At 35.2% G+C, this 13,857-nt stretch overlaps 1 protein-coding gene across 4 annotated transcripts in view; it reads right to left on the bottom strand.

The window, feature by feature from the left end:
• The window catches only part of LOC101900151 (putative uncharacterized protein DDB_G0271606), a 255,183-nt gene that overhangs the window by 11,557 nt on the left and 229,769 nt on the right, over positions 1-13,857 (bottom strand). The gene's annotated exons all lie outside the window — the stretch shown is intronic.

The following is a 13,857-nucleotide window of genomic DNA, read 5'->3' as shown; positions in this document are numbered from 1 at the left end:
ATTGAAAATAAATCAGAAAAAAATCAACGGGATTTTATGGCTTTCGCCAAACTTGTGGTGAGAGGTAACCACAAAGAGTGTGGTATAACATATGTTTATTGCGGCACTTGTATAATTTAGCACAATTTCGTCTGAATTACAATTTAAAAAAGGATTTATTTTTTTGAACTAAAAAAACAGAATCACAAGATGCACAAAAACTCCAAAAATGGAAGTTCCCTTAAATAGGAGAATTCCTATGAAAAGCCTACAAAAATGAAAGGACTTACCCTGAGGAAAAATAATTGAACAACAAAATTACACTGTGTATTGTTTTAGACACAAAACGGTTATGATGTCAAATTAAGGGCAGCTCTTCAACGTGCAGTCAATGGAATTGCTTGCCACTTTCGATGTTGTCTAAAACTTCAAATCACGGCTATTTGCATTGTTGGGCAGGGGGTGAGTGAAATCTTTGCCCTGGCGCAATTCTAGCAGTAAATACGGCAACGTGACACCCCGGGATATGAGAGAATAATTTAAGTTGGAAAAAATTACTCAGCAAAAAAGGGATTTTCAACTCTTTTTTTGCTTCTTTAAACAATTTTGATTCAGGGATGATGTTACTTCAGAGTGAACATCAAACAAATGACGGCTGACTATCGGTTGGAGAGTAAACTGACTGCGACAGTAAATGAATGGTATGAATACGCTGGCTAAATTTCTGTACTTTGTAAAAGGCTGCTGCCCTTAATAAGTGAGTGATGGTAATGCAGATGACAGTGTCAATGGTGGTGGGGTGGTGCTGATCTGTGGTTGGCTTACAGGAGGTGGTAGTATGGAGCTAATGTCTGTGCCATCGATGAGGGGTGGTGTGCCTGCCAGTCCAGCAATGGACCGTCACAATACAAACCAACCAACGGCGGCGACGACGACGACGACCATCAGCATCATCATCAACGTCTTATCGTGACACGAGCGAAAAAAGGAAGAGTGGAAAACACTTTTAGATTTCCACTTCATTCTTTGGCGCGGCGTTGTTGTTCTTGTCCTTTTCTTTAAGCTGTCCTGTCCTGCTGTCCTGCATGATGAGTTGTCGGCGGCCCTGATATGGTTTACTGTCGTTGTTGTTGTTGTTGTGAAAGGATTGTAATTTTTTTCCCGTTTGTAAGTTGAACACAAGAAATTAATGAGAATTTTCTTAAAAAATACACATTTTTTTCCGGTTTAATTTATAAAATTTGTATAAAAAAATACTTGAAATAAGACATTGCAGATGACACCAGCCGCAGCAGCAGCGAGGGGTGTTCAATACAAGAGCAAAGGCGAGATAGAGAAAGAAAACTTATAAAGTCCTTCAAGAGACCCAAAAGAAAAAAAGAAGAAAAAAACTAGCTACAAGAAATGAAATCTTTTAAAAATGAATTTGAACTCATTAGGGAAAAAATTTACATAATAAGTGTTTTTATGTAGGTGGTGGTGCTGCTGCAGGATATTGAGTACACGAAAGTAAGTCCTAAAAAAGGATATTTCTTTATGTTCTTTGGTTTTCTTTTCTAATTAAAAATATAAATGATGTGAAACAGGGTTTCTTGTTGGTGTCTTTTTTTCTGTTTGTCTTTTTTTAGTCCTCCTTGCTCCGTTGGCCAAGGAGTGGAAGTAGTAGGTGGTACATGATTAAATTGTAGTTTTGTTTCTTTTCATTTCTTTCGTTTCTATTGGGGTGCTTCATTGTACGCCGCCTTTGTGCCAGAAGCAGTAATGAAAAGAACTTGCAATCTTTGTCCCTCCTCTTTTTTTTTGTTGTTATTAAAGGATATTGTTGCTCATTACAAAAAAAGCAGGGATAGTTTTTAAACATCTTAATTTATTTTGATATTCTTGTAAATAATTTGTTTAATAACACCTTCATTGTTAGTAAAAGTTTCATAAAAGGAGAATAATAATGTCGAGTTTTAATATGTAATTTTGTTTTGATTCTACAATAACAAGGTGTTCCTGCAAATTTTAAAGACCAGAGCATGGTAGAAGAATACAGGTAGATGCATCAGTGCTTGTGAACATTGATATGTCAAAATTTTTTAAATGTTTTTTTTTTTTTTTTCAAAAAGAAGTAGATTTGTATATGTTTCCCTATACAACGCTAATCAGAGATTATGATATGTATTTGTTTAACATTTTTTACAATTTTGAATACTTTTACGGTCAAACATTTAAATTCCAAAATGGGTTTGACAGTTCATTGTCCCAGCGGCTGTGTTGATGCCACTACCTGTATTCTTCTACCATGGAACCGATGGAATGTCAACATTTGTTTACACTTTTTGGCTATTGTTTATCTTTTGTTCTGTGATTTCAATCAAAATAACGCATTTGGTAGTCAGCTGGCTTGGCAGGGGGACCTTACACTTGGGCTATGGTCCATAGTGCAATTAATTGGTAGGCATTTCCAGATAATCTGCAGACTACCCATTAAAATAAATTATTGTGATTGGAATCACAGTACGAAAAATTAAGGCGGAATAATACGTGTTACACCAATTCCACTATGTTATGTGGTATATGGTCAGATTTATTGTGATTAGTCAATTAAATGTACATTGAATGCCATCATTTGTTAAAATTTTATTTACCTTTTGTTTATCATTCGTACTGTGATTCCATTCACAATAACTGCTTTGACAACTAATCTAGATGATCAGCTGCTGTAAATTGATTGTGCCATGCGAATTATAAACAAATAGCCTTTATCAAAATGTACTGTAACTGTATGTCAATTGAACGTGTGAAAGTGAATCAATTTTGGCACTTTCAAGATGCGACATTCACAATAACAGTTTTTCGTTGTGATATTTTTGCCCGCTATATATGGTCCACGTGCCAGTTCATACAAAAATAAACATGTTAGCAAAGGTAATAACAAAAAAAAAAAAAAAAAACAAGTAAAAAAGCTGCCGGGCCGAAATTTAAATACCCTCCACCATTTGGAACGAATTTGCAAATTTAAAAAAAAAAAACATAAAAAAATCCGTTTAAATCTTAAAAATACCGAATATAGCCGTTATATTGGGGTCTATACGAAACTTGAAAAAAAATCTGTGAATAATGTGGCTAAAATCATGAAAATACCAAATATAGGGAGTTACCGTTGTATAGGGGCTATAAGAAGACCTGGACCTTCATGGTCCTGTGGTACCCATTACGAACTTCAAATGCGAAATTTCCAACAATTTCGTTGAATATTGTACCTAGAATCGTCAAAATATCGAATATAGGGAGGTACCGTTATATGCAGGATATACGAAGACGGGGGCCTGCATACGCAATTTGTTGTCGTAGGCTGTAGTACCCATTACGAATTCTAAATTCGAAATTTGAAACAACACCGGGAATAATGTCCCTAAAATTGTGTAAATATTGAATATCGGGGGGTACCGTGTATGTGGCCTATACGATATCGTGGACCTATATAGACATTATATTGCAGGGGGTAAAGTGCTTAGAAAGTACTTCTAGTATGGATTTTTAGACAATATTAGGTCTAAAATTATTATTTCGACGAACCCTATTGAAAAAAAAGTCGGGTTAATTGTGCACTAAAAATTGCCAATATCAGTCCAAATGACCAGAATTTTGGCACAACCGACCGAATTCTGTATAGATGCAAGTGCGATAAATTTGGTGAAAATCAGATATTGCTATATGTTTCATCCGATTTGGTGTTTATGTTCCTCACATTCGTAATATTCACTACGCAATAATGATATTTGGTACCAGATATCTTATAGAGCTCGAAAATACCTTTGCCAAATTTTATCGAGATCGGTTCAGAGTTGGATATAGTTGGATATAGCTCCCATGTATATATCCTTAATGCTCTGATATATATTTTTTATATAATCCTTCTCGATTTGACGATGCACTCCGTCAAATTAGTTTAAAATCGATTTAGAATTGGATATGTCTCCAATATATTAGTTCCCTCGGAAACCAAATTATAGCTGCGCTAAAGCCAAATTTTGATAGGTGGTGTGGTATACTTCAAATATATTCTTTTGTTACGGGAGCTTTACTATCGTCCGATTTTTGACTGTTCCTTACTGGTTCACCATTAATCAAGTAAGGGAACACAGCTATTGAATTGCTTTTGTACTTTGATTTCAATCACAATAATTTCTTTTGCAATATAATACGGTAAAAAGCTGATCTCTGATAGCCTAGAAGTATCACAAATGAACATTGATGTTTCATTCACTCTCTATCGTGAAAGACACATTAGGCTGCATAAAAGAAAATTTATTATTTAAATTAAATAAAGGCTAAAAATAGCTTAAGAGATAATGGATACCTTTTAATATTACTTTCCCCTTTAAAATCTCTATTTATTTTACCAACTAACATCCAGTGCCTTCAGTTCGATTGTGTTTCTCTTTATAAAATGTATAATCCATTCACAATAATCTTTGTTTGTGAGTAGGTGAGACACAGAGAGCAAGTGAAGCTGACTTTATAACCAGTAATGCCAACTTAAACTCATAAAATCGCACTATTTTCTTTTAGCCAAATATTTTTTAATTACTTTCAGTTATCAAAAAAAAAAAAAAAAAAAATAATAATAATAATAAATAAATAAAATAAAGACAAAAATAAAATTATTCTATTTTCATTATTAATAACTGATACTCAGTTTCGCACGCACACACCCGTAGACTATTTTTATTTACAAAATCATGCCATTTATGTTTATCACTTTTAGTCGAAGTTATAACAGTTTTAATTGATTTTTTTTTTCAAATAAATTTTCTTTTGTTCACTTATCCGCGCTTTCGCGGTCCTCTTCGGCCTCGTCTGATGTTAGAAAAACAATTACAAAATAACTTCGAATGTTTCGAACATGTTTGAAATAACGTTAAACAAAAATAATGTTCTCTCTCTGGTTTTTTGCTCTCATTGAATGACAAATTAATATATGTTGGCCATTTGATGTAATATAAAACGTGAGGAAGGGGTTTAACTCCCCCGTTTTTTTAGATATGCAAAATAAAAAAAACAAAAAACTTTCGACTTTAATTAATGACGTTTTGTTTTTTTAGCGATTGTATATAATATGAATTGATTATTATATACTGGCTGCCGTAGACCATATATTTACATATAATTGCCATTTTATATGTATCTTGGGTCTACAACAACAAATTGAGGATTTGAAAAAAAAGTGAATTTTTTTTTTCATTATATAAATGGCGGAATTTGTTTTATATCACCGAACGCCCATTCTCCTTTTTATTTTCTATATGTATTTATTATATATAAATAGAAGTCATTGCACATAATCTGAGCTAGTCATCCAGCAAACCAGGCAGGCGTCAGCTAGCCAGCCAGTCATTCAGCCGTTTATGTATTAGTAAATGAAATGTTATTTTTTCATCCAGTATTTTTTTTGTTCTTTCTAAAAAAAAATTAATGATATAATGTTGCAATCAAGCTTACATTTCCGTTTACTCCGACAATTCCATGCCATCCAAACCAGTCATTCATTCATTCAGACACCAACGCCTGCTGCTTGCCTGCCTGGATATTTTTACTCCTTCATTTGCTGATATAGAGTGAAGTGGAGAGGAAAGGAGAGGCGTAGAGACAACAGAGGAATGGTTACAAGGCCGATAGTAAAGAAAAAATCGAACATCGCGTTATACTAAACCGGACCACTGCAAGGACCGACCATCAGACGGACTTAAGAACTAAACCCATTTCATAACACCCAATTCAAATCCACTACCAACACATGTACACAAGGAAGGAGTGTAGAAAAAAACCTCACACACTCACCCACCCACTCACACTAAGACACCAGCTTACATTGGTAATTAGTATGCCATAGTAAAGGAAGTGTGATAGGAAAAAAGATCCCAGCATTAAGTTTGCAGGGCAGCAAGGTAAGGAGAGGGGTAAGAGTATAAATGAGGCTGATCTCTGTGTGTGAGCAGAGAATGGGAGAGAGGTAAAGATTGAGCACACACACACACATTTATACAATGAGGGTTATAAAGGTTTTGGGTGTTAAATATGAAACATGTTATGGGTGCCTTAGTTTGGCTGCTGCTGGGTGGCTGGCTGGCTGGCTAACTGTCATTAGAAAGAAAAGGGATGAGAAATGCCGGGTAAGTGTTGTGTGTGTGTATGAGTATTGCCTGGGTTGCATTTGGCATTTGGGTGATATAAAGTTTTACCCCTCCTGCTGCTGCTCACCCGCTTCGGCTTTCAAAGTGATTTTTTAATGTTTTTTATATACTTTTTTTCCACACTTTTTAGCCATTGTATATGTAATTAATTTAAAAATGTACATATAACAACAACAAACAGCCAAATACAACAATAACAACAACAAAGTAGAAAATTTACTTCACTAGACAATTACATCAGGCGAACAAAACGCCGAGGAAAAAAATAAACTTAGGAGCTCAGAGTCAGTCTGTCGGCGGCAAGTGGGGTAGTGGTGTTGGTCTGCCAGCCATCAGCTGCCAGGAATTAGAAAAAGAAGAAGGTATTCCAACAACAAACCATCAAAGGCATTAATGGTTCACGAAACAACAGCAGCAGCAGCAGAAAGTTGGAAAAAAAATCAAGCACGGAAATGGCATGGAAAAAATTCAACTCATTTACATAATTTTCTGTGGATTGTTGTTTTTTTTGTGCTATGTGCAGTTTTCCTTATTTTTTCTCGCAACAACACATCGAAGGGCATCTTTGGCCAAACTTCCATTAAAACTTCCCAGGGTCGGTTGCCTTCATTTATATCCCAAGAATGGGTTTATAACCCCGAGTAGTCACCACACTTGGTGGGGGGTAGGGTAGGGTAAAGGGAATGACGAGTGTGGTTGCTAGCCCATGCCCAGCCGCCGATTGACTATACACACCAAACCCACCATCCCACCATTCATTGGAATAACTAACAGCAAGGCAAGACACAGAAAAAAAATAATCTCTATATAATTTTAACACCCTTTGGTGTCATTTAAATGCGCACAACAACAACAACAACGAAATTTCGAGATGCTTATATACTCGACTAACAGCAGCCAAGTATATCTCGCTAGGTACTTAGTTACAGTAAGTTTTTTCTAATGCATTGCACAATCGCTCGCCTCCTCCCTTTTGACCCTCCCCCCAGTATAATTTTTGGGAATAAGCGGTTCATAGCCTTTTTATTTTGTTTTTTTTTTGTTTTTGTAGTAAATGCCACGAATTTCGTGGAATTTTTTCGCTTGATTATAGAGAAATGTTAAAGGGTATAAAAAAGGGGAGTTGGTAATAAGGCTTCTTCTGGCATGGATATTAAAAACGTATCTGCATGGGAAGGGGTGTTTATTAGGTTGGGGGAGAAAGCCAAAGGTTTCAAAATTGTTAAAAATAGCGGTTTTTGTCCTTTTTAATGTCTTATTAATCGAAGAAATGTAAAACTTCATAATCAATGCCTAAAAATATGCAATAAAAGTTCATGTAAAACGCGTAGATCGGGGATGGGAAGTTCATATCCTCAGCCATATGGCTAGAGAGGACATATAACATTTTAAACTGCCAAAACGTGCCTCATCGAAATAACGGTTTTAGACCCAAGGTGCGATATAGGACATTTGGAGTCGATCTGGTGATGTTGGTGTGAAGATGGAATATATCTGTCCACCCCTTCTGGTACCTTCCCCACAAAAGTTCGAAATTTTGAATATCCAAGAAGCTCATAAAACGCAAAATTAACATCCGATTTCATTCAGACTTGGTACATCTCAATATTTCTATCAAGACTAGATCTGTTATAAATATGATAGAGATCGGACTATTCTTTCTGGTACGTCCCCCACAAAGGGTCAATGTATTGAATAGCCAAAAACGATCATAAAATCCGAAATAAGCACCCGGTCCACTTCATATTTCACGCATCCCATTATTTCTATTACAAGATCTTCTCTAAAGTTGGGATATATCGGTCCACTTCTTGTGGTACCTCCCCCACAATAGGTCAACATTTTGAATGACCTTGATGCTCATAAAACCCGAAATTAACATGCGATTTCATTCAGACTTCGTACATTTATCAACACAATATGTTTTATAAAAATGGTAGAGATCGGACCATTTCTTCTGGTACCTCCCCCACATAGATTTCAAGATTTTGAAAAACAGAACTCTCAAAGTTAGCGAAATAAGCATCTAATTCTCTTCAAACTTTACACATACAAATATTATGATAAGATGATATATAGCTGCTAACCCCTTCTGGTACCTCACCCACATATGGTCACAATTTTCAATAGTTTTATCTGTCATAACTTGCGAAACAATTCGGCGATTCTTTACAACTTGCTTATTTTAAATATTTCTCTTATCCAGAACTCTAATATGAATATGTAATTTATCGAAATTTATGATTACGCATACAATTGGATATAAATATTCGATTTCCTTCAAATTTTGAACATACCAATATTTTATCTGTATTAGATGATGTATGAATAGTTTTGAAATTTAAAAATTCACTTCATTTTTCATTTCTTACGCCAAAAACGTCAATGTAAACGTAACCTTACAAACTACACCCACATTCATTCATTCACAATAGAGTGTCAATGATTACTAGCCCATATGGCAACTTATTGCACTTCATTCATATTAGATTTTATATCTCTTGGCATGAGACGAAGGAGAGAGAAAAAGAGTTATGAAAATAATATATATATTTGTTAAATTTATATTAGCAATAATTTATTATAAGGTAATTGATTAGAATAAATGAGAGTAAGGAGAAAATTAGCATATTGCTCTCTCTCTCTCTCTCTCTCTCTCTCTCTCTCTTCAGATACTCAGATTCTCTTCACTGAAACGGTCAAATTAGTTTTTGTGGAAAAACTTTTAATAATAATTCACAACAGTATTTTGATAGCAAAAACATAAGAGGGAATCCCGGAGAGAGTAATGGTGCATTTCTAAACAACGGCTGGCGGCATAGCTAAGAAGTGAACAATAACATAAATCAGACATCTATGGTTTTTAGAGAAAAAAATTGACAATAGAGTTTATTTCTTGGCAAATGGAAGAAACGGTACAACAACATGAATTTGTAAAATAATTTAAAAACATCGCATTTACTTTTTGTAAACGTAGCCCGCATTCGTTCACAATAGAGCAGAGAATGATAATTAGCCCATATGACAACAACTTACTCCATTGAATGGATGATTGATTCTTGGCATGCGACGAAGGAGAGGGGAAATGATTTAAGAAAATAATGGATAAATGCTAGCTATTTGGTGATATTTGTTAAATTCATATTAGCAATAATTTATTATAAGGTAATTGAATAGAAGAAATGAGAGGAAGGAAAACATTAGTATTTTTCTCTCTCCCTTTAGGTACTCAGATTCTCTTCACTGAAACGGTCGATTTAGTTCTTGTGGAAAAAACATTTTATAATAATTCACAATAGTATTTTGATGGCAAACTTGTTCAAAAAACATGAGAGGGAATCCCTGAGAGAGTAATGGTGCATTTCTAAACAAAGGCTGGCAGCTTGGCAAAGAAGAGAACAATAACATGCATGAGCAGACATATATGGTTGTTAGAGGAAAAACAACAATTCACAATAGAGTTTAGGCGAATGGAAGAAACGGTACAACATGAATTACAAATTCAAATAATTTAAAAACATTGTATTTACTTTGAGAACAGGTGTACAATTTATCTTTGAAAAATATTGATATATCTCTGCGGAATGGATTATTCTTTTTAAAAACCAATAACCATGTTCCATATATATTTTTTTCAATTTCTTAGTCTCAATATTCATTCTTAATGAGTAGAAAACAAAAACAAAAAGTTAAGCAAGACAACACTCTTTCAAGTTCTGCTGGGTGCAGAATACCTACAAATAATATTGCTCCCTTTTGAATTTTGTGTGATTGGGGGCAGTTTTTTTCTCAGGTTTTTACAAAAAATATATCAAGTTTTGTTCTTTCGCAATACACAATTTCTTGTAATGTTGTTGTTCTTCTTCGTATTCCCCAGGCATCTTTTGTTTTAAATTAATTTATGTAAGTATGTATATGAAGCTGGTAAAGAAGTAGGGGAGGGGGTGGGTGGACACACGAAAAAAGTCCTTTATTATTGCTACTAGTTCAACAATGGGGCGGCGGCAGTGGCGTTCAGAAATCTGAGAGTAAATAAATGACCCTTTTCAAAAGTTTTTTTTTTAGTTGGCATTTTTAAGTTTTCTCTTCAATTCTTTGTCGTTGTTTTTTCTCTGCTGGTTTTTTTTTCCATGCATTTCCTTTTTTTTACAATGTCCTGTCGTTGTATATAAATACATACTTATTTATCGCCTTGGTTTTTTTTTGGGATATTTTCTTCATTATTTTTCCCAGTTTTTTTTTTGGAATATTTATGTGTTTGTGTGTATTACTCTTATAATCATAAAGGAGAAAATTCTCATTTTTTTCGTTGTTTTAAAGAAAGATTAATTATTGATTTTAATTAATGTTGTCGTGGTAACTTTGTTTCTTACGAAGCAAAGAATAAGAAAAAAGAAAAGAAGAAATCTTTAAGAATATTCTTGGCATAATGAGGGAAAAAAGTATCAGTTTTTGTTCTCAAAAAAAAAAAAAAAAAAAAAAAAACAAGAGACTTAAAATAAGGAAAAAGTATCGAGTTTTTGTAATGAGAAAAGAACAAGAAAATCTGATACAAAAAGGATGAAAAAAAAGAAAACTTAAAATATTAATTATTATTAATGTAAAATACGAAAGAAAAGCATTAACTAGGAGGCTGGGGTGCAGAAAATGAAAAAAATTCTTATTAAAGATGATTTTTCAGAGCTTCTCTGCACAGGTGGTCCTCCCTCTACAAAACTCCTAAAAGCTAACATGAAACAAGTTAAAAAGCAGTAACTTCACTCGGGCAGAATTTTGAATACCCCACAATCAATTGGAACGAATTTGGAAATTAAAAAAAGAAATCCATTAAATATTCCGTTAAAATCTTTAAAAACGACCAAATTTAGGAATTTTTTGCCAAAAGCTGGGTAATACAAATACGAAATTTGAAACAATTCCGGTGAATAATGCCGCTAAAATCATCAAAATACCGAAAATATGGAGTTACCGTTATATGGGGGGGAAATACCGAATATAGGGAGGTACCGTTATGTGGGGGCTACATGAAGATCTAGACCTGCATAGACATTTTTCTGTCACAGTCTGTAGTTCCCATAGCGAACTCTAAATACGTAATTTGAAACAATTCTGGTGAATAATGACGCTAAAATCAACAAAATACCGAATATAGGGAGGTACAATTATATGGGGACTTCGCGAAGACCCAGACCTGTATAGGTAATTTTCTGTCGTAGGCTGTAGTATCCATTTCGAACTACAAATACAAAGTTTGAAGCAATTCCGGTGTAATGGTCGCTGAAATCAGCAAAATACCGAATACACGGAGGAACCGTTATTTGGGGTTACACGATGACCTAGACCTGCATAGGCAATTTTCTGTCACAGGTTGTAGTACCCATTAGGACCTTCAAATACAAAATTTGAAAGAATTCCGGTAAATAATGTCGCTGAAATCTTTAGAAGACCGAATATAGGGAGGTACTGTTGTATGGGGGCTATATCTAAACGTGGACCTTTATAGCCCATTTTCAATGTCAATTCAGTCCTGCAGACCAAAGACACATCTGAGTAAAATTTTATCAACCTACTTCAATTCGTTCGGAAGCTAGAGTGATTTCCACTGACGGACGGACGACATCGCTAAATCGACATAGAATTTTATGTTGATCAGGTATATACAAGGTGCGATGAAAAAACTGCAACCAATTTCAGATTGTGGCTATCAAGTGGCTAATCGTTAGAGCACTCCAGCATTTAAATGTGAATAAATCTTTTGTGTCTCGTATCATCGCTAGTTGCCGTGATACTGGTACCGTACCGTAGCCCAACGTCAAGGAAGTGGACGGAAAAAAAATCCAAAAAGTGCAAGAACTTAGACCGCAACAGAAAGAAAGTAGACTCATAAGAGCTAAAGAGTTGCTTCGCTTGGCCGAAAGTGGTGAACTGCCAAAATTTAGGGTTCTCCGATGAGAAAACATTCGTTGTCCGCTCGTATTAATCGACCGTGGCATCAGAATAAATGCCGAATATTATGGCGAAAATATACTGGAGGGTGTATTAAAGCCTTGGGCACGCCAACATTTTGGCCGCAGACATTGGACATTCCAACAGGACTCAACACCATCCCACTCAGCACGCGCCACCCAAGAATGGTTACAAAATGAGGTTCCTCGCTTCATTTCCAGCGCACAATGACCACCAAAATCTACTGATACCAATCCGTTGGACTATTGTGTCTAGAATATTTTAGAAAGCAAGGTTGGCACTAAAAAATACCAAAGTGTCGATCACCTCAAGCAAGCGTTTCGCTGGGAATGGGCCAAAATACCGCAGAGGAACATTTGGGCAGCGAGTGACGGTTTCATTGGCCGTTTGAAGGCCATAATTCGTGCCAAAGGTGATCAATTCGAACAAATTTAAACTTATTCTAAAATTTGATGCTATCTCCGACATTTTTTGCTATCATTCAATAAAATTAAAAAAAAATTAATGATTGTAGATATTATGGCGAAAATATTCTGGAGGATGTATTAAAGCCTTAGGCACGCAAATAGTCCAACAGGACTCAGCACCATCGCACTCAGCACGCGCCACCCAAAAATTGTTACAAAATGTGAGGTTCCTCGCCTCACAATCTCCGGATACCAATCTGTTGGACTATTGTGTCTGGAGTATTTTGAAAAGCAAGGTTGGCACTACAAAATACTAAAATGTCGACCACCTCAAGCGAGCGCTTTGCCGGGAATGGGCCAAAATACCGCATTTTATTTGGCGTTTGACTATGTTGCAGTTTTTTAATCTCACCCTGTATATACTTTGTGGGGTCTAAAATGTATATTTCGAGGTGTCATAAACTCAATATAACCTCCATACTATGGTGGAGGGTATAAAAATTAGAAGCTCTTCCGATATATTTAAGTGATTTTAAAAGATCTCTCAAAGAAACTCTTTTTCGTTACCTACTCCCCCCTTGGCCATCATCAGCTATTCACGTGCCAATGGACACCACATATTTTGCCAAAAAAATATATATATTCAAACTTTCTTACAAATTTCAATCTTGATATAGACTTTCAAAATCATATTTCAAATTTTATTAACATATCTGTCACTATTGGCCATATCGAATGCATTATAAATGCCCATAAAATCATGATTGTAGCTGCAAAAAAACAAAGCAAACAAACCTAGATACATTCAAAATGATGATCTCCGTTGTCTTTGGGCCTCCATTATTGAGAAGCCACCACCATAAAACAGAGATTTCAGTCAACAAAACAAAAATGTTACCTTTATACCACCGGAGGTCAATAAATATTTAAACAAAAGTTTCTATTGACTAACTAATGGTTAGTTAGTTTTATTATTGGTTGCCACTGGTGGTCGTGGTCGTGGTGGTGGTGATCGGGACGACGTTGGTTAGGTGGAAAGGTTTTGTGTTGTTTTGGCCAAAAAAAAAAGAAAACTATTAGCCAAAATTATGTTAATTTTAACCAATTTAACTGGGGGGATTTTTTTCTAGCTGGCTGGCTGGCTAGTTGGCCGGCCCTTTGTCGAAGACGGCTACAAAATGTTTACCTGCAACGAAACAAAAGAGAAAAGTGTTTTTGCAAATTAGTAACTCGTAATGTCATCGCTGATGGGGAGAGAAATGATATGAGACATACAGACACACACACAAATACAACTACATTAACATATATTAATAATATGT

The sequence above is a fragment of the Musca domestica genome, unplaced genomic scaffold, assembly GCF_030504385.1.
Source record: "Musca domestica strain aabys unplaced genomic scaffold, Musca_domestica.polishedcontigs.V.1.1 8, whole genome shotgun sequence".
In the NCBI taxonomy this organism is placed as follows: Eukaryota; Metazoa; Arthropoda; class Insecta; order Diptera; family Muscidae; genus Musca; species Musca domestica.
Note: the sequence above shows the minus strand (reverse complement) of the source record. Positions and strands in the feature narration are given on the sequence as shown.